Source organism: Canis lupus, chromosome 14 (genome assembly GCF_003254725.2).
Source record: "Canis lupus dingo isolate Sandy chromosome 14, ASM325472v2, whole genome shotgun sequence".
Classification (NCBI taxonomy): domain Eukaryota; kingdom Metazoa; phylum Chordata; class Mammalia; order Carnivora; family Canidae; genus Canis; species Canis lupus.
In genome coordinates, this window is record NC_064256.1 from 8302238 (window position 1) to 8323308 (window position 21071).

At 38.7% G+C, this 21071-nt stretch overlaps 1 protein-coding gene across 2 annotated transcripts in view; it reads right to left on the reverse strand.

The window, feature by feature from the left end:
• SND1 (staphylococcal nuclease and tudor domain containing 1) overlaps nucleotides 1–21071 on the reverse strand; it is a 420776-nt gene that overhangs the window by 276434 nt on the left and 123271 nt on the right. The window lies entirely within an intron of this gene.

Consider the following 21071-nt stretch of genomic DNA (forward strand, 5'->3'; position numbering starts at 1 on the left):
GGGATTCTGGACCCAGCTATCTCAGGGGTCTTATGCTCACTGCTGGTGGGTGGGACACTATACTCTTGGCTTGTTATTTCCAAAAAGCAATCATTGCCTGTCAGTGGTTGTCACATTTTGGTGTGCCTAAGAATCACCAGGGAGCTTGTAAACACGCAGACTGCCAGGCCCATATCAGATATTGTGACTCAGTAAGTCTGGTGTGTGATTTCCATAATGCTGTGTTTTTAATAAGGAGCAAGAAAGCCTATGGGCCACACCTTGAAAAATGCTGCTGTATCAAGTGCCTAGCCCCACTTAAAACAATGGTGAGAAGAGGGAGGTTAAAGGTTTTAAGAGTCAGAAAGTAATACTGAAGTGTTTGATTAATGTCAAATGGTTCATCAAAAATAAACAAGTAAATAACTGGGGAATTCAAGTGTTATCTACACACATGTGGCTGGAGGTAACTCAATACACTCCTTAAACTTCTATATAAGATAACTTAAAACATTTTAGTAATGGTGGCAAAATAAGACTTTCTTTTTTTTTTAAGATGTATTTATTTTTATTTATTTATGATAGACACAGAGAGGGAGAGAGAGAGGCAGAGACACAGGAGGAGGGAGAAGCAGACTCCATGCTGGGAGCCTGACGCGGGACTCGATCCTGGGACTCCAGGATCACATCCTGAGCTGAAGGCAGACGCTCAACTGCTGAGCCACCCAGGTGCCCCAAAATAAGACTTTCGAATATTCCCAAGTCCAACTACAGGAAGACTGAATATGGAATCTGAGAATCAAGACAGAAAACCAACCTGCCAGTGAGCAGGGAACAGCAAAAGTAAGCATATCCTCTCTCCTGTCTGCCCCTGTCCTCAGACACACAGTGGTCTAGACCTAGATTAGCTACAGTGACAGCAGAAAAAAGGAAGTGACAATTCCCCAAAACAGGCCCAGTTACAAATGTTTTCTGGCAACATGCCAGGAAAAGGGCTTCACAGTACCCAGAGAAGGAAAGAAGCAGAGCAGATTCAGGCAGCCTCATGTCCTTGAAGGGACTCACCCATCATCTGCACTGCACAGCATATGATTACGTTCCACAGGAACTTGCACATCCCAAAATTAAAGTACCATTTTCAAGACCATCATGAAAGGAGGAAAAATGTCTCTGGAGACTGCTCTTCTACTCAATTACATTAAGTCAACTATAAGCATTTTCAGGAGTACTTGCTATTTATTGCTCAGATGCAGTAAGGCTTGGGCGGGGGAGGCAAAAGGCCAAATATCAGGTCTTTTCTCCCCAAGATCCTGTCAAGACTTTAAGAATAAATATATTTTTTAAAGATTTTATTTATCCATGCGAGACAGAGAGAGAGAGAGAGAGAGAGAGAGAGAGGCAGAGATACAGGCACAGGGAGAAGCAGGCTCCATGCAGGGAACCCGACGTGGGACTTGATCCCAGGACTCCAGGATCACGCCCTGGGCCGAAGGCAGGCGCTAAACCACTGAGCCACCCAGGGATCCCCTGAGCCACCCAGGGATCCCCTAAGAATAAGTACTTTAAAGGCCTGAAGAGCTCCAAAACCATTACCCAAGCAACAAACCATATGGGGTCCCTTCACTTAGCTACAAATACTTCTGCAGGCATAGGAAGGAGTGAAATAAAAGAGCAGCACTATCCCTCACAGGTCTCAAGGCTAAAGAATGCCAAAGCTCACAAGTAAGAAGGTGTGCAATCCACAGCAAAGCTGCTCCCCGACCCAGGAAGAAAAACCGAAAATAAAAGAGACTCTCGAGTCCTGCCCCATCTTCTTCTCCCTGCACAGGAATGGCTTCCAACAAGTCAGAGGGCAAAATCTTTTCCCCCACTCACCAACTACTCTGAAAATAGAAGTCTGCTCCAAGGGGGAACACCTTTCCTAAAAGAATTGTGAGGTTTCTGCCAGTAAGATGGGATAATGAGACAGAAAGGGCATCTAATCCTTGAAGAAAACAAAAGCTCAAGTTCACTACTCCTCAAACACTCCTCAAATCAAACACTCCTCAAGCATGTGATAGCAACAAATGATCAAGAGTAAGTGCACAGCTTGCTGCTGATCAATAGAATAAGAGGCTGGGCTCTACGTAATGATTCTAGCACCAGCAGCTCCTGGCTACTCATATGCCTCAGTTTCCTACTAAGAATCAGCAATTTACAGAATTACCTGGCATTATACAGGTGAAGAGAGAGAAAAGCAGGCAAAATTATTTCAAAACTCTGTAAAAATTATAAAAGGGCTAGATTTACTAGTACCAATGAAGGAAACCCCAAGTTTACATTCAAGGAACATTTCAGGTAATATAAACTCCACGGGAAAACCAAATCTACACTTTCAGTGTTATGAAGAAGCAAAGCTACTTAGATAAGTTTTAGAACATCTAACATGGATGTTAACAAGAGTTAAAATGTCAAAGAGACAGAAGAGATAAGCCAAAGTTACAGCACGAATCACTTTCTGCCTTGTTATTACTGTAATTTAATTACTCCATATAGGTCTTATCTTCCCAACCAGACCACACAAGGGAAGATCACTGTGAGAGAAAAAAAAGATCTTTATATTGCCCAGGAAGTGCCTAGCATAGTGTCATATTCCTAGAAAATTCAATACACTGAGAAAATAAGATGAGGAAAAGATAAAGTCCTATCTAAAAGTTTTTTTTTTTTTAACTCAAACTGTACTTCTTGTGATTATAAGAATAAATGGAGCTGGTTCATAAATATCAAAGTGAATGTAAAAGATGACGGGGAGAGACAATATCACTGTAGGTTCATACCATTGTTAACAGATACATTGAATGAAGACCCCTCATACAGCACTACGTGACCATGAACTATTCTAATGTTTCTATCTTCTGGCTAGTATTACCAAGTAAAATGCTATACTACACAAATGGTATTACTGAATAATAATTTTTAAAGATTCTAGGCTAGATATCTCACTGTATCGACTATAAAATCTAGGCTCCCTGTAAGCAGTGATGCAAAAGTAATACTCTTAACTGCAGTGTGTAATGTCAGAAAAGACGAGTGTACAAAATCCAAATAATTGGTCTGTTCTCTTTTGACCTAAGAATTTAAAGCAATCTCCTGTTCTCTCTCCAAGTTTTACATAATGAATTCTATTACTTACAATCTTTGAAGAAAAAAAAATAGTCTTGATCATTAGCTAATGGCTACCAGAAATCCTTATAGGGCACATATAATACCACTCAGAATTTAAGTAAAGCTGAACCGATATTTTAAAAATATCAAGTATGACAGTTCAACATTAAAATAAATAATAGTAAACTACAATATAAATGCAGATTTCCTAATGTGAAATCGAAGTACCAGTGCCCATACCCCAACTCAAATTTGAGATTGAACTTAAGCCTAGGGACAGCTGGGTGGCTCAGCAGTTCGGTGCCTGCCTTTGGCTCAGGTTGTGATCCCGGCATCCAGGATTGAGTCCCACAATGGGCTCCCTGGGAGAAACCTGCTTCTCCCTCTGCCTTTGTCTCTGCCTCTCTCTCTCAGTCTGTGTCTCTCATGAATAAATAAATCTTTTAAAAATAAAAATAAAAAAAATAAACGTAAGCCTAGACAAAGGCCTGCACTGGGGTGATGTTTTTGGGGTGGCTAAGATGGAAGAAAAGAGAAGGCCAGGGGAAGGAAGACTGCAGGGCCCTTCCTCTGTTCTGGAGACTGATAGGCAACAATCCTAACAGGTGCAAAGTGATGCTGAATGACACACTCCTCATGTGGGGTTCAGATGAGCAAATGGGGCTGAGAAGAAATAAAAAATGAGTAACTCTCTATAGGGCCTCTTTCTACAGAGCTAGTATTTCTGAAGATTGATTGCAAACATGAATCAATGTTAACATGGGAAACCCCTTCATTGGGAAGAACAAAATGTCTGCAAATAAGAAAACAGTTTAAAAGTGGAAGGGGAAAAAATGGAGCAGGGAGAAAGCATCTTCAAGGACAAAAACAGGCCTGGAGGTCTGCGAGGTACTGGAAACCAGCAGGGACTGGGTATATTACAACTGGCTCTTCCCTTCTGGAACTGCTTTCCCTTTCAGTGGAAGCTCATAATTAACCAGTTGGCCCCAAATCATGTTTTCTAGTAATGTAGAAATCTTCTCCCACATTTCTTACCCTTCATCCCTAAGCTAAAAATGGAGAGCCAATGCCCTCAGAAGAGACAACCCTGTTACTTAAAGTACAGGCTACATGCCAGATGAAACCCATCCAGCACGGTGATGTGCCACAAGCCCTCCCACAGTTCTAGAAGAGCAGGAAGAAAAAGGAGGAAAAGAAAATAAATCTCTTACAATAGGAAACCAATTTTCTCTATCAACAGACCACAGGATCAGGGAAGCCCATTCAGAAGATAATTTTTTGTTAGAGAAATGTTTCTTTGGGAATTCCCATCCTTCTTCACCATATTAAAAAATAGTTATTAAAAGTTTCTTCCTGGAACAACACAGAAGAGAAAATGATGCTGGATATGACGCCATTATTTAGCTGGTGCCAGTGGAACCTTCAATTGAGCCAGATTTCCAGTCAAATTTGTGCAATAAATTGTGATGCATTTCAAAAACCAAGACTGAATTATGTAAATGCACAGCTTAAGGTCTCCCTTTAGACACTGAGCTTCAGCTTTGCCAGTCACATCATTCTAAGGTCTAAATCAGGCTGCCAGGCCTAGTGCCACATATTTTATCCACCAACTTCAAAGTATTCTCAGTCTGGTTTTTAATTCACTACAATGAGGTCTGCACCTTCAGGACAGGTATCATTCTAGCCCTACAGAACAAAGAGGACTCTCTTTTATGCTATAGTGTACCTGTCATCAATCAGAAAACGACATTTGTCACTTACTACCACCACAGAGAAACAGACGAATCAAGTTCCCAGAACTACAAACAGCACAGACATTCATATCTAGCACCCACCTGGCAAGGCAATTTCTTTCTAGAGACCTTGACAAGACTGAATCCAGACTTGCTAAAAGTTGTTCCTGGGAAAAACTAACCTTTCACCCAACCTGGAATAAATTCAGTCCGGAAGGGGTTGAGGTTCTGTACCATTCAATTGCACCTAATGAACAAGCATTCAAGCGACTAGATTCCCCACAAAAGTTGGGTGAGGGCAGGAGGGCCAAAGTAGGGAGGCTCCTACTCTGAGCTCTACAACAGTGGTTATCATTCGTGGCTGTTTGTGACGTCAGTCTAAGAATGGTGCCTTGGTCACTGAGAATGTAGTTTAAGCTCCTGGCTTACGTAATGCCACTCTAAATTCCTTGGTTCTTCTAGCCATAAACGAAACTTTAACTGTGCCTACTTAACAACATTTTTATGTCAATCACATCACCATCCCACTGTGACAACCACACACTTACTGTTCCTATTGCTGGTCTTCTGACTTCACTCCCTAACACAAAGGGATGGCTCCATTCTCAATTTTTACAACACTTTGTTAAAAAGCCAAACAAATATCCCATACCATGTGAATGCCTACTATGTGCTTGGTACTTTAAAAATTATTTCCAATTCCCACAGCAACCAATTAAGCTGAAGTGATTAGCTTTGCTCGACTGGAAGTTAGATGCCCAGAGAAAAAACATGCTCAAGATAACACATGTCAGAGCAGAAGATCCCGAAAAAGACTGGCCCCAGAGTCCATACTAGTTTCTTTCTTTCATCTGCCTCACTACTACTGAGGTGGCAAGGACTGACAGATTACCCACAGGCTCTTGGCTCCCATCTGGTTCCACACCCAATCCCCCACAGCCCTGAAAAGGTCAATTAGTTTCAACATGTACTGCATGTCCACCCAAAGCCACCAGCTTCTGGGAAGCTCATCGAGATGAAGTAAGTTAGGCACAGTATTTGTGCCAGTTATAAAGGTACTGTCACTCAGTTTCAAACTTAACCTTTTTTAAATTCTGATGCTGAGATGGGAAAACTGCCAAGCACGTTTCTGCTTTGCCAGCTGGTTCCCTGTTTAGGCTCTGCCAATAGGGGATGTTAGCAGGAGAATGGACAGGAAGAAGTGACAAACTCTTTCCTCTTCCTGTCAGCTTCTCCAGAGATACACTTCTTCCTCTCAGCAATGGCAGTTTGCTCCAGGAGCAGTAACTGATTCCAGCTTATAGTTTTCCCAACACTCCCAGAAGTCATCTCATCACACCTCCTCAGCTTCTCTGCAACCAACTGACTGGCAGCCCCTCCTGGTGGATCTGGGTCCCGCTCAATGGTGTTTCTCCTTCAAGCTTAGACACACAAATATTGGCTCAAAAGAGGTCTGCATCCCCCTTCCAATGGGTCCATCCTCCATATTTCTAAGTCTTCATATTCCAATCTCTTCTTTGTCCTCCCACCTCTACAAGTGGTAGCTGCATCTTAAAATGAACAACTCCATGCGAACCTTAGGGTCCTCTGCCTTTTTAGTATTCCGATACCTGATTAATAATTTCTTATATTAAGTTGCACTTGTTAAAATAACGAGTATGGTTTCTGTCTCCTAAGACAGTGGTCAAAAGACTCCTTACTATATAACTAGACAAACATTCAGATAGTTCAACACTCTTGACAACCAACACCTTCCTCCAAGGACACTGCCTCTTACCTGTTCTAGACTACTGGCACCTGGCCAGTACCTCTATGTCAGGGCCATCTACAGTGTAAAAATGTACATAAAGACCCAAGAAAAATAAAAAGAGTGCACAGTTAAAGCTCCCACCATTAAAATAGATGATGGAGTGGGGCGCCTGGGTGGCTCAGTTGGTTGAGTGTCCAACTCTTGATTTTGGCTCAGATCATGATCTCAGGGGTCAGGAGATCGAGCTCTGTGCTTAGCACAGGGTCTGCTTGAGATTCTCTCTCCCTCTGCCCCTTCCCCTGCTCATGATCTCTCTCTCTCTTTCTAAATACATAAAATCTTAAGAAAAAAAATTGGTGAGGAGAGAAATGCTTCAAAGATTTAACTGGTAACACAAGCACCACAATAAAGAGATTTCCAAGCCAGTATGTGCTTAATGTCAACAAGACATAAAATTTAAGCAATGGGAACAATGTATCCTGAACTTCTATCTGATACATTGTAAAACGACCTCATTTTGTGATCTTAGGGTACATTCATGGTTTCATAGGTTGGGATCATGGTAAAGACGGAAAAGTAAAAACCTTAAATGTGTCAATGTGGTTATTATAGCATAAAGAGGAATAAAAATAAAGTTAGGGCCAGTTGAGATGGCCAGACTTACAGGCATAAAGAACAACATGTCATTTTTCTACTACACCAAGATGGAAAAGTAACACCAGCTTTTGATATATATCTTATCATAAAAGGTCACTGAATGGATTCTAGAAACTTCTCTTATGTCATCAGCCAATAAAACAAAGTGGAGCTCACTAGTTACTAGGAACCTGATGGGGAGGGGAAAAACACTGTTTAATGGGTATAGCCCTTCAATTCTACAAGATAAATTTCTGGAGATCTGTTGCCCAACAATGTGAATATACTCTGATTTACACACTTAAAAAATTTACTGTGATTTACACACTTACACTCTGATTTACACACTTAAAAAATAAGCAAAATGGTAAATCTTAAGTTAGGAGTTTTTTGTTGTCGTTGTTGTTGTTTTACCACTAGAAAAAAATAGAGCTCATTCCAGGTAACAGTCTGATCTCTACAATCTGGGAGATGTATCAACATTCAATCAAATTCCAAGTTAACATGAGAGTTTTCAGATATGAATCCAGATTTCTGGTTGACAGCACAAAAAAAGATTACTTGGTCACTATTTATGGATATAATCAAACATGCTAGCCCAATTCTGATCCCAACAACTATATTCCAAACAGTTTCCTTCCTGAACAATAACCACAATGGAATTTTCTATTCCTCTTTTTTATGTTATATCCTATGCCTGAATGTGACTGCAATCTCAGCACTAAAGACTCTGGCTTACTAAAATGACAAAAACTCTGTAAGCGGGCAGCCCAGGTGGCTCAACGGTTTAGCGCCATCTTCAGCCCAGGGTATATGATCCTGGAGACCTGGGTTCGAGTCCCACGTTGGGCTCCCTGCATGGAGCCTGTTTCTCCCTCTGCCTGTGAATGTCTGTGTGTGTGTGTGTGTGTGTGTGTGTGTGTGTGTGTCTCTCATGAATAAATAAAAAATATACATATTAAAAAAAAAAACTTCTGTAAGGCCATGTTCAAATGCCATCCACCCCCATCAGCTAAACTTTCTCTAAGCTCTCTAGCCAAATGTCCTTGCTTTCTCTTCTTGTGGGAAGAATTCCCACATATTCACATATTCACATATTCACATATTACCCAAGTCAGTATGTAAACTTCTTACATCCCATATGTGATTGGAAGCTACTCAGGTTAAAACAGTATCTTACCTTTTTAATCCAACAATACTTATTTAATCCTCAGAACAATTCAAGAGAGTAAGCAAATGAGGCTCAGCATAATTTAGACCCTCAGTCCCACCAAGAAAACAATGGCAGGGGCAAGAGTTAGACTCTGATTCCATAATCCATAGCTACTAGATTCTACTACAGGGCACTTAAAGACCCTGTGTGTACCTACAACAGCTTCAGGAAGGAGAAGAGCCATTTTCCTTCTTTCAACCACTAAGTATTCTGTCCTACAAGAGTAGAGGTGGTGTGCAAAAAGAAGAGTGAAATCACAGTTAGCCTGAGCATTCCCTACAAAGCAACCCCCCCTCCTGGGGGAGATGTGCACAAGGTGACCTCCTCACCTAGAACTCCAGCTCAGTCTCACCACTCGATGACAAGAATGCTGGGAGACTCCTAACAAATGTTGCTGAATGTGAGAAAACTACCCAGGGTCACTGCTAATGAGAAGCCAGAACATCTTGCCATTTAGCTACAGAATGTTCACCTAATAAATCTTATAGATTTGAACACAACCCAAGACAAGGAGGTTACAGGAAAACAAAACAAAAAATTTAGAAACACCAGCTTAAAAATCCATACACCTCCCTTCCAAAAAATAAGGTATAACTCATACAGTTTTGTTATCAGTCCTAATCAGAATAAAAGAAGAGGCTATACATAAAAAATAAAACCAACCCCCTCCCCCCCCAAAAAAAAAACCCACTCAATATTTCCTTCTGAACAGTTTAATTGTAATATATGGTCACTTATACTCCTGAGGAAATTCCTGTTTCTACCTTGATTTAGCTTTATTGATCTAATTTTAATCAAGGACAAGTGTACAGCAAAGGATAAAGGGTCAGCAACTCAAATGAAATGGAGAAACAAGGGAAAAACACTCTAGCTCAGCAAATGGGTCAGCTTGATAACAGGCCCGAAAGAACTATCATGGCCACAAAACAAGGCACTGGAGAAAAAAAATCAATCTGCATACTTTTTTCTTTTTAATTGCAGCATACTTTTGGTCCTTAAGGGCAGAAACTGTCTTTTGTAGGATAGAGTGCTGCTCAGCACCAATGAACTACAAGTGTTTAGATTATGATTAAGTATGGAAGTAACATCATGTAGGATATTCACTTTCATAGTGAGAACTGGAAAACACCCTTGTTTTAGCTGTAAGATACTTATTTGTCTCATACTAATTACGAATGCAGATTTAATCAGACAGATGAAAAGCTCAAGTTCACATACATATAATTTATGAAAATTTTAAAGAGGTTTGCCAATCGATTTGGGTATAACTAAGGGTTTTAAGCTTCTTCCTTGAATTAATATACTGACAATTCACAGAACTATAAATCTACCATTAACAGCAAACCACCATGAGCTGTTTCTCGGCACAACATAGCTCATAGAGCCCAGCAGAGAGCTGAAGAGAGAAACAAAGGGATGGACTGCCTCAGTCAGTGAGAAGTCATTCTGTATTCAACTACATTTTCAAAAAAACATCCTGTGCCAGTCGCTGGAGAAAATGGTCTCAGTTCTTAAGGAAAAAATGCAAAGAAAAACTGGATATGCACAACATAAAATTACAGGATTGGGAAATAGGTACAAAGTGCTGTAAAGACAGAGATGGACGTGCCTAAATGAAATCTTGAGAAGGTCGGATAGCTAAAATGCCATCTCCTCAGGAATCCTAACTCAAGAAGAATGACCAGTTTCTATAACTCGTGCAAAGCTAGGGCCTATTTGAGGCATAAAAAGTATATAGCAGCAGAAACTCTAAGGGAAATTAAAAAGGTAAGAGTTAAGGACAATTGGGGCAACAATAATCCGATGGAGAGTTTTAAGAAGATAGGAAGACATGAAGTTAAGATAAAAACTCAAATATGCCTACAAGATGTGGCAACGACTTCAGCCATAGTTGCAGTCAGACTCGAGGGGGTTTAATAAACATAGATAGGTAGTGGACACTAATCTTTCAAGAAAGAGGGGTAGCTAAGAAATACTGATGTCAAAAAGAAGGCTGGATTTTATTCTAGAAATAAGTGAAAATCTTTATTGAATGATGCAATAAATTAAAGGCAGGAGAATGAACAGAAGGATGACATAATTTCTGCCACATCCATATAGAAAGACTTCAATATGAAGGATTCATAAATATTCTAACTTCCTGACCTGCTAATTATAAACTGTATGATCTGAGAACTATGTATTATCTCCAGGAGGGACTTAGACTTATTCATCTCTGTAGCCCCCAGCACCTAGTATTGGGTCTAACATATGGTGCATGTTCAATTAATGTTTGTTGAATACAATTATTTAATCTCTCTGGGCTTCAATTTCCTCCTCTTGGAAAGGGGGGAAAAAGGTGGCTGGATCTAAATGATGTTCCTTCTAGCTATAAATGACCATCAGTCTGTAATTGTTACATAAAATGGGTCAATTCCCTATGACTCCTTGAAAATATTCCATGTTGTAACATTCACATTTAGGCAAGGGCATGAGAACCAGTCACACTCATTCATCTAAATAATGAGACTGTATGTTAATCCTGAGATGGTCCTTTGAGGTGAAAAATATCTTCATTAAATCAGATCACAGAAGGAAACAGAAGACAGACCTCTTCAAAAAATGTTTTGATGAGTGTTAACTCCTTTGCCCTCTCCCTGCCTCCAATGTAATTGGCAGCCTGCACAGATAGGGACACTACTTGGAAACTTAAAAATGTAAAGTAAATCTTTAAAAGTTCATTTTAAAAAATTCAAAGGTAATAAATCTGCAACTGTGTAAATGTCTTATGTCTTCCAGTCCTGGGCTGTTTAAGTTTTAATCCAAATTGGAGCTAGGGAGGTGGGACAGGAAGGACAAACAGAAAAGAACCCCAAATTTCAAAAGTAGAGAGAGAGAGGTCTTCTACATCTACAAGCAGTTAAGAAATACTTATGAGACATTAAAACATCAACACTAATCAGTAGTTTCTCAAAGCACTCAAATGAATTTAACAATTTCCATGGTTAATAAAGCCATGTGCCCTTAAAAATCAGAAGTCAACTATGTTCAATACTAAGTGAAAAACTAGAAAACTAAAAAGAACCAGACTCTGATGAGGCAGTGACATGAAACTGCCCCACTGCTCACCTTTACCACAATCCTTATTCCCAACAATCTAGTACCTCTCTACACTGGCCCCTCAAATCTGGCCAACCCTTTCCAGAACTTCTATTTAACTTGCAAAATCAGAATTTATGTATTTATTTTTTTAATTTATTTATTTTTTAGATTTTATTTGCTCGTGAGAGACACAGAGAGAGAGGCAGAGACACAGGCAGAGAGAGAAGCAGGCTCCATGCAGGGCACCTGATGCAGGACTCGATCCTGGGACTCCAGGATCATGCCCTGGGCCAAAGGCATGACCAAAGACAAAGGCATGGCCAAAGACACTTAACCACTGAGCCACCCAGGTGTCCCGCAAAATCAAAATTTAAATGTAAAATAACAGGACACCATCTACATGGATTTTGAACAGATGGACACAATTTAGTTGGACTTTATCCACAGGAAATATTTAAGTTGTAGGTTTTAACAATACAGTTTTTGCCTGGGATTATTTTCAAAGAGCACAGAATGAATCACTCAATGGTGGTATGTTCAAACTTGGTAAATTACATCACTTTATCCTGTTTATTTTCTACACTGATACACAAACATTTAGTTGATCAATCCAAATTGAAATCAAGTAGCATGGTTTCAGGGTTTAAAATTTATAGCAGGAAAAAAAAGCAACAAGTAAACAAGGGGGAAAAAATGCTACAATGATTATTTGTGTTATAAAAAGATTCTTCTCTCTACATAGAGACTTTAAAAATTGTTTCTTTACAAAGTTATTTCCCCACTGCTTCTAAAGCATAAATGGATTTACCAATAGTCATTTTTATTTGCAGCATTCCAGGAACATCACAGTGAGGAGCCATACACCTTCTTTCTGCTTCCAAAGCTTTTACACTGTCATCATAAATTTAACAAATTATCATTAATAAATTTAACAACAATAAAGTTAAACTGTTCAAGAGGAGAGAGGATATAACAGATTAAGAAAACAATGAGGACTTTGCTTCTTTTTCCATCCCATTTTTTTTTCAACAGCTTCCAGTCTTCAATGATAACAGATATTATTCCTCCCTATTCCACACTGAGGTTATAACTTAAGAATTATGAGTGGCAGGGGCAGAGGAGTAAGCAGAAAGTGTTCTGATGAGCAGATGGATGCATGGCAATGATGGGAAGCTTACACTGTGTGCCACAGGCACCCCCACAAGGATATGGTGGAGAAACTCTAAATAAATATGCAAATATGGGCCTATCATAAAGGGGCTTCTTATTCAAACAACCCATATGGTTTATGTATAGGATATCACATCCATCAAACCACTCCAAAATTCCCTGTAGTTTAACTCATGTGCTCACACTTTTCTAAGAAAAAAGAAACAAGCAGCTAAGAAACCCACAGTAAAGCATGAAAGTAACAAAAAAACGGATCAAAGGAAAAACAAAAAGGAAAGAGTACCAAAATATTTGTATCGAGGAGGGGACTATTATCCACAAATCTAAGCCTTATGGTTTAACTCCTGTGCAAAGTCCCAAAACCAGCAGGATATATGGGTAACAAAGGGTGGAAAGAGAAATCATTCTAAATGAGATTTTAAGTGAGTCACGCTCAGTAACCCAGACGATTTCATTTACTTATCTAACTGAAAAATGTATTTTATCCAAGGAGCCATTAAGACGACATCACATATGCCGAAAATACAGTAATCAATTTAAAAAGAAATTCAAGACAAAATGTACAGGTATGAAACAAAATATCCTTTAGAGCTGTAGGCTTGCTAAATGTAGCTTCAAAATTTTTAGGTGCAATGTGGTGAAACTTTCAGTCTTCAAGTATAATCATGGAAGGCAAACATTAGAGAAAAGAAAAAACAAACATATCAACAAATCACAAACTGGTATGCTCCAGGCTTCAATAAGTGTCCTAAAAATGTCCCTCACATTTTTTAGACATCTTTCCTAATGCAAGTAGATGTGAAGGTAAAAACCAAAATGGTTTTATTTTCTTCTGTACATGCTTAGAAAGCAGAAAGGCAAAGGGAGGTCCTGTGACTAAATAAACATGCTGCATAGCTTGGGTTATTAAGGTAGCCAGATCTTCTGCAATCTCAGTACAACTTAAATTCTGTGATCTGTGCCAAGAGTCAGATAATAGAAAAATTTAAGTATCCAATACATATTGTCCTTAAACACTATCTTGTCAACCACCATTAAATACCATTTTGCTAGCCTGTAAAATTGACAATTCATATCTAGGGAGTGTACAATGGATAACTCTGGGAAAGCATTCAAGGCTTTGGACACACATTTGAGGTATTGCAAATAAACATTAAAAAATCAATTCAACAGCGAGAATGTTAACTAAATTTCATGACTAACATCTCGCAATTATAGTCACCAAGAAAGATGCTGAATTGTTAAATTACTCTTAGGCCAAAAGACTTATTAAGATGGCTGAGTTCCCCAGTGGGCACCACGGATGGTATTTCTTAAAAAATGTAATCTCACGACTAATAAACTTGTATAAAGAATTTTCTTTCTTTCCTCTCTGAATAGCATGCATCAGAATTCACAAGATGAATCAATATCACTTCTGTCTTTGTATAATCGGTAATCAACTCCAAGTAGTCATTAAACAGTCTTGGAGAAGGGCTTCATGTCTCCCCCTTTTTCTACGTGTTGTTCATCTTCCAATTATTTTCTACTAACTGGTCAATTAAAATGCCTTTGTTTAGGTCAGGCCCCTTTTGATGATTACTAGGTTTCTTCTTTCTGCTCTCACACTGCTTTCTCTAAAACTATAATCTTCCAATATTCTCCATTTCGATAAACAGAACCTTTTAAAAAAATTTTCGTGCTTCATTCACATCCTCACATCTCTGACCTTTCTGCCAATTTTACTATGTGCATAAGATGTTCAAAAACACAAGTCTATGAACTAGGCCTTGCCTACGGTAAAAATTTCCCGTTCTCGCAAAAATCAAAAAAGTGAGGGAGAATAGTGTAATGAGTCTGGGCTTCAAGAAATTTATTGTAAACGACTTAGACTGAAAGCCTATTATTCTTAAAATACATGTTGTTGGTTTTTTTTTTCCCCCAGATTTTATTTTTAAGTAATCTCTACACCCAGTGTGGGGGCTCAAACTTAGAACCCCAAGATCGAGTCACACACTCTACCAACTGAGCCAGCCAAGCATCCCCCCCATTTTAAAACTTTTGGGGAATTAGTTGTTTATGCTAAGAAGTAATGATGTCAGAGGCAGGAGAGACATTTTTCCAGAGGGAGGGTTGAGGTAAGTAGCAGGAAAGAGAGTTGAAAAAGGAAGCAATGCTGGATAGGGATCCTATGGACAGATCATTGAGGGCCTACTGTTGTTAACCAGGCAGAGACATTAACCCGTGGAATATACAAACAAAACTTTTTGGGACGAAGAATGACGGGTTTTGAATTTCAGAGAGACTAAATGAGCAACAGTGTGGAACAGGTTGGAGAGAGTGATATGTGAAAGATGCAACCAAAATGCTTGTGCCATACATGAAACAAAGGATGAGGCTTCAACAGTGGGGGAGAAAGAGTTCTGAAATAATATTCTTAAGTTTAAATCCATTAAAACATACCAAGTGCCTGGGTTACCACACTATAACCCACATGTGAGATTTCAACAAAAGTCAGTATCTTTCTGTTCACTTTGCTTTCTTTATACCTAGGAATACCCATCTAGATATGGTTACATTAAGCCATAAGTATCTATTAAGAACCCAAAGATTAGTTTAACATGCTTAACATGTTCTTCTTTTTACACACAAAAAAAGTCAGAGATAACTGGCATATGTTCCCACTTTAATGAATACTAGTTATCCAAACTCTAATTATAGTATTATACCATGACTAAAGTCACAACCAAACCAGAGAAAATTTAAGAAGTCTTCAAAGCAGAGCACAGAAAGATCCAGGTATAGTAGGCACTCAGTAAATACTTACTGACTGAAGAGAAAGTTCTCTCATGAATTGTCACATGAAGTGAAAGAATAACGAACGGCTAAGGCCCAAGTATAGCTGCAACAAGAGTCCCCAGGAACACGCAAGTATGCTTGGCCTATCCCTTTCGTTTTGGCAACTTTAATAATCAAGGTGTTAAGAGCACTCAACATATCTCGTAATGAGTACAGGCAATATAAAAGCTAAAACTGGAAGGAATTCTATCGCCCCATGACACCAAACAACTACGCTATGGCACAAAACTGCTGTTAGTGTCTGTTATCACAAATATTCATCAGAGAAAAACGGGAATCACAGCATACTATTAATCATCGTCTGCTGACCAGTATCTTGTCAATCACTGGAATAGGAAGCCTGTTTCTTTGGGTAAAAATTGGTCATATCTAATAAGGCTTCAAAAATCTAAAATGGCTGAAGTAGACAGAATAAAGATATTAAAGAGGGTAAGTTACAGCTGTTGGGCTTCACTTCTGTAGTAGCAGGCACATCTGGTTCAAAGTCTGCTAGGAACAGTCACCAAAGCTCTACGTATTCAAATGAAAAAGAGTGCCACAGTGGAAAGTGACTCATGCATGCTTCAGAAGGTAAAGTGATAACTATCCTTTAAAGGACATGTAGCCAGAATGGATTTCCCTCTCCAATATCCTATGAGCAGATGCTTACCACAAGTTCTCACCCTCCGGTAATATCTTTGTTGAATTAAAGAAATAACTGGCCATGTATATTACTACACCACTCCAACAGATCTCTTTCCTATTTAGCAAAATTGGAAAATATAAAGTCAAGAAGAGGAAGATAATGCCTCATTTGCTGGGAAATTCTAGTCCTTGGCATTTCTACAGCAAATAAATGCAGAGCAGTTGAAAAAATTCAGTCCAGGCCAATGAACATGGTCCCTAACACTTCTCAGAGGTGGGGCAGATACTGCCCCCTTCAGCTACATATAATGGTCAGAAGCTCAAGTGTGCACAACCCACAATCACACAAAGTCGTATACATGCTTGGTTTACAAAGGATCAGTGGTCCAAGTGGGGTTTTAGTTATTTTTTTCTAATTTTCATACAATCTTAAAGACCTAACAGGCTGATCAAATTATGACTCTTTTGCCAAATTAAAAAACATTACTTTGTACAGTAGCCAATTAAGCTCTATTTTCAGCAAACTAACAACCCAAAGGATTGTAACCTATGACAGAATGAGGTTTAAATAGAAAAATAAGTTCTCCAAGCTGTTTAAAGGTGTCTTAACCTCAAAGGAATTGCACATCTCATCTGAATTCCAAAATCTTATCAGAGTCCTTGGCAAAAAGAATGCAGTTAATGTTGGAATGTAGGACCCCAGTATTGGTTTTCAAACTCATACACACATATCACAGGAAACACTATTCTTAAAAGATCTTAAAAGATTAAGATCTTTTTAAGTTAACTTCCCTTCTCCCCCTGGAAAATAAATCAGATCTCAATGGTAATCATCCTCAACAGCCACAAAGGAGGTCAGTGTATTAAATTAATCTCCCTGGTCTGAGAGAGGCAATCAAAAACAACAGGAAATCAGACAGGTAAATAAGGTACTGGATTAAGAAGAGTTACTGAGGATCCTGACAGGCAAGGCAGGAAACTACTTTCTGCCTTCATTTCTAAAAGATGCACAGCTCTGAGTAGGGTCACAGATATCACAGTAGATATCTAAAGATACCTTAAAAACCTAGAAAAAGAAAAGAAAAAGAAAAAGAAAAAGAAAAAGAAAAAGAAAAAGAAAAAGAAAAAGAAAAAGAAAAAGAAAAAGAAAAAGAAGAAAAAGAAAAGAAAAAGAAAAAGAAAAAGAAAAAGAAAAAGAAAAGAAAAGAAAAAGAAAAGAAAAAGAAAAGAAAAGAAAAAGAAAAGAAAGAAGAAAACAGAAAAAGGAAAAGGAAAAGAAAAGAAAAAGAAAAAGAAAAGGAAAAGGAAAAGGAAAAGGAAAAGGAAAGGAAAGGAAAAGGAAAAGGAAAAGGAAAGGAAGGAAAGGAAAAGGAAAAGAAAGGAAGTACAAGATAAAAGTAAAAGAACAAGACCAAAAGAAAAAGAAAAGAAAAAAAAAAAAAACAAGCCCCATCCCAAAAGAAAAACCCGCCACCCCGAAAAGAACAGACCATCCCCACAAAAAGAAAAGAAAAGAAACTGGTCCGGACTTACACAACCTTACATAAAACCCAGGCAAACTTCATGGGAACTTAAGTAGAAAAAGAATCTGGTCTAGGTTCTGCAAATAACTCCCTAATTTCAGTCTCTTGTGGGTTTCTCCTATATGAAATTATTGTGAATAATCCAGGCAATCATTCTCATATATTTGAGATTACAAATCTCAATGTGCTTTGGAATATTTTCATTATTACTGGAATGACATTTCATTATGATTGCTTTTACTTTAATGATTAATAACAGAAGAGAAAGCTCTATAAAATATATAAGCATCTGGCTAATTTGCTCTAAACTAGCCAAAAGTCATTCTTGGGATTGAAAAGTAGGACTTATAAATCAAACCAGGATATAAGGTTCAGACCTTGACTTCTATTCCAAATGAAAATTCAAAAGAGCAAAAAAGTTTCCTCTCCCTTGCTTAATGCCTAAGAGGCCAAAGACACTGCTACCTTTGCCCCAGCAACTTGGCATAACTGGAGTTAGGAAATTCAGAATCACAGGGAACAAACCAGTTTCCATTTTTCTTGACAATTCTATAGTTCAATTATATCATTTATTATAATGAACACAGGAAAAAAACAAAAAACCACGGTTGTCAAATGGTGGAGGCAACAGTCAACAAGAACCAGCTACCTCGGGCAGCCTGGGTGGCTCAGTGATTTAGCACCGCCTTCCACACAGAGTGTGATCCTGAAGACCTGGGATCAAGTTCCACATCGTGCTCCCTGCATGGAGTCTTGCTTCTCCCCCTGCCTGTGTCTCTGCCTCTCTGTATCTCTCATGAATGAATAAACAAAATCTTAAAAAAAAAAAAAAAGGAACCAGCTACCTCACTTGTAATGAACAAATGTATGAAAAGACAGGCACAAATACATGGTTCCCATAGTGAACTCAATCAGTCTTATAACGTTCAGGAATTTATAAACTACAGAATCACAAGGTCTGTGAGGTGAATGGAAGCTTCAAAGTTTACATCTAGCCTCCTATCATGGTCAAATCCCGCCCATGCCATTCCTACAATATGGTTATTCAGCCTTGTAGAAATGCCTTCAATCAAAGAGAAATCATAACTTGGCTAGGGGTGGTACACTTTCCTACTGAACAGCTGTTTTTTTCATAGTAAGGTTAATAAATATGTTTCCCTGTAACTGGTCCTAGTTTTAATCTTTGATGCCCAACAGAACAAGCTTAGTAAACTTTCTTACTTGACTAGGCAATAAAAAAGTTTCTGTGCAGTGCAGCCTAACAAAGAGGTCATGAAACCAGAGTATCTGTAATTGCAGTTGGATTCTAAATGCTGCCAGAATCATAAAGAACGTGTTTTTCCTCCATAGAGCGGCTTAGGCTACTAAACCCCAGTGTACTGTGAAACCCATTCTTCGTGAACTAGACAGCCTGTTGCTCTGATCTAAATGACCAAGCTGGACAAAAAGGGATCTAAAATTAAGGATGTCTTATTATTGTCTAATCTGTCAGTTAAAGCACTGAAACAATTCTAGCAAAAGAGATAAGAAGGACTAATGGTGTCATTATGATTAGTGAGTTAAACCCTAAACAGAACACTGGGATCGGCTTTCATTATGTCAAGACAAAAAATTACAAAAGAGGAGGCAGGTGATTCTAAGTACAAATTTGAGATGTCAAAGAAAATAAATATGACAATGCTGAAATTATTTCCATAGGGATTCATATTGTTGCCTTGGACAAGGTAACCTCACTGAGCCTCAAACGACAGTTGTAACATCAGGAAATTGGGCCCACGCATATTAAAAGGCTGGCAATTTTGATATTGCATTATCCTAACTGGTAAAGGACTTCTGACTATCCTACTGCTTCCTCCAAAGAATGTAATCCTACTCACCATAAAATGAAACAATCCTCTAATGGTTTCATGTGTTGGCAAGATTTCACAAGTAGAAGCTACCACACTTTAGTCAGTATAATTTAAAAGTGATTATAAAATATATAAAACAAATGAGAAACCAAAAGTACTACAAAATGACTCAGCCCCTTTATTGGGGATTTTCAAGTAACCAGCAGCAATTCCTGAACTTGTTCTTGCTTCAAGGCAGGAATAGATGTCTACATCTACTTAAATAAAACAAGTGTTAATGACCTACAAGGAATCATGTTGCATATGCTGGGGAAACAAGCACGAATCAAACATAAAATCTACTTTCACAAGAGCTAAAAGTTTAGTAATAGAGATGAGGTATGTGCCTACAATGCAAAATAGAAAATAGTACCATAAAACAAGATATGTTTATGTTTACAGCTAAAATGCTATGGCAGCTCAGGATGAGAGATTAATTCTGACAAAGAATCTGAGGACGCTTTGTGCAGAAGGTCACAGCTGTCTGAATACTGACGAGGGGGTAAACTTGTATACAGATAAGGGGAAAAAGCTGGAGACAGATCAGGAAAAGTGTAAAGAAAGCATGCATGGAAAACCACAATCCAGTTTGTCAAAGTTGTGCATACTGCTGCTCAATGGGTATACCTTGGCCATTCAGGCTAGGTAAAATCTTCAATAAGTAGGACTGTGGGTCTAGTACTTTTAGCCCCCACCGACTAAAAATTCCCCCCAAAGACATACACAAAAAACTGTCCATACAGATTTCCAACTTCTCATTAAAAACTAGTCTAAAAAACAACAGTATATAAAGAATATTTTAACAAACTGGTTTGGAAGCCTAGGCCACATCAAGGGACCTTGGAAGTTTCGCCCTTTTCTTTAGGAAAGTTTAGTATAAGGAGAGTAGCAGATTCAGAGGCATATCTCAGGAAGATTAATCTAGCAGGCATATACCGAACTGAATTGGAGGGTAAGAAGGCCAGTTAAGAGCCCATTATACCGGTTGAAAGAGTTATAATCAGGACCAGAACTACTCAAAAGGTGTTCTGTTCAACAGACACTGTCCAAACCAATTTTAAATGACCCCAACAACCATGTATCCCTAGCTTTCATGATTTATTCTAGCATAATATGTCACTACATCATTCATGTCCAAGAAAGAACAGATTTCTTTAAGTGCTGCAATAATCTCCCCTCCCCCCACCATGGTGCAAGCTGAGCTAGGGGTTTTTTACACAGAAAATGTGGTATGCAGGTATGCACGAGGGTATCTTGCCTTGTACATATGGACTAATTAGAAAGCACATTATTTGTTAAGGCATTAGCCTAACAAACCAATTTTAAAATAACACTTGAGAACAGGCCATTCAAAATACAAGCCAAGGTTACTAGTGTAAGTCTTTCAACAGGGAAAAAACCATCAGGCCTAAAGGGAAGCAGCCAGCAGCTCACAGTTAGGTGAGGTACATGTGCAATCAATGAAAAGCCAGAAGCTGCTTTTAGGCACTT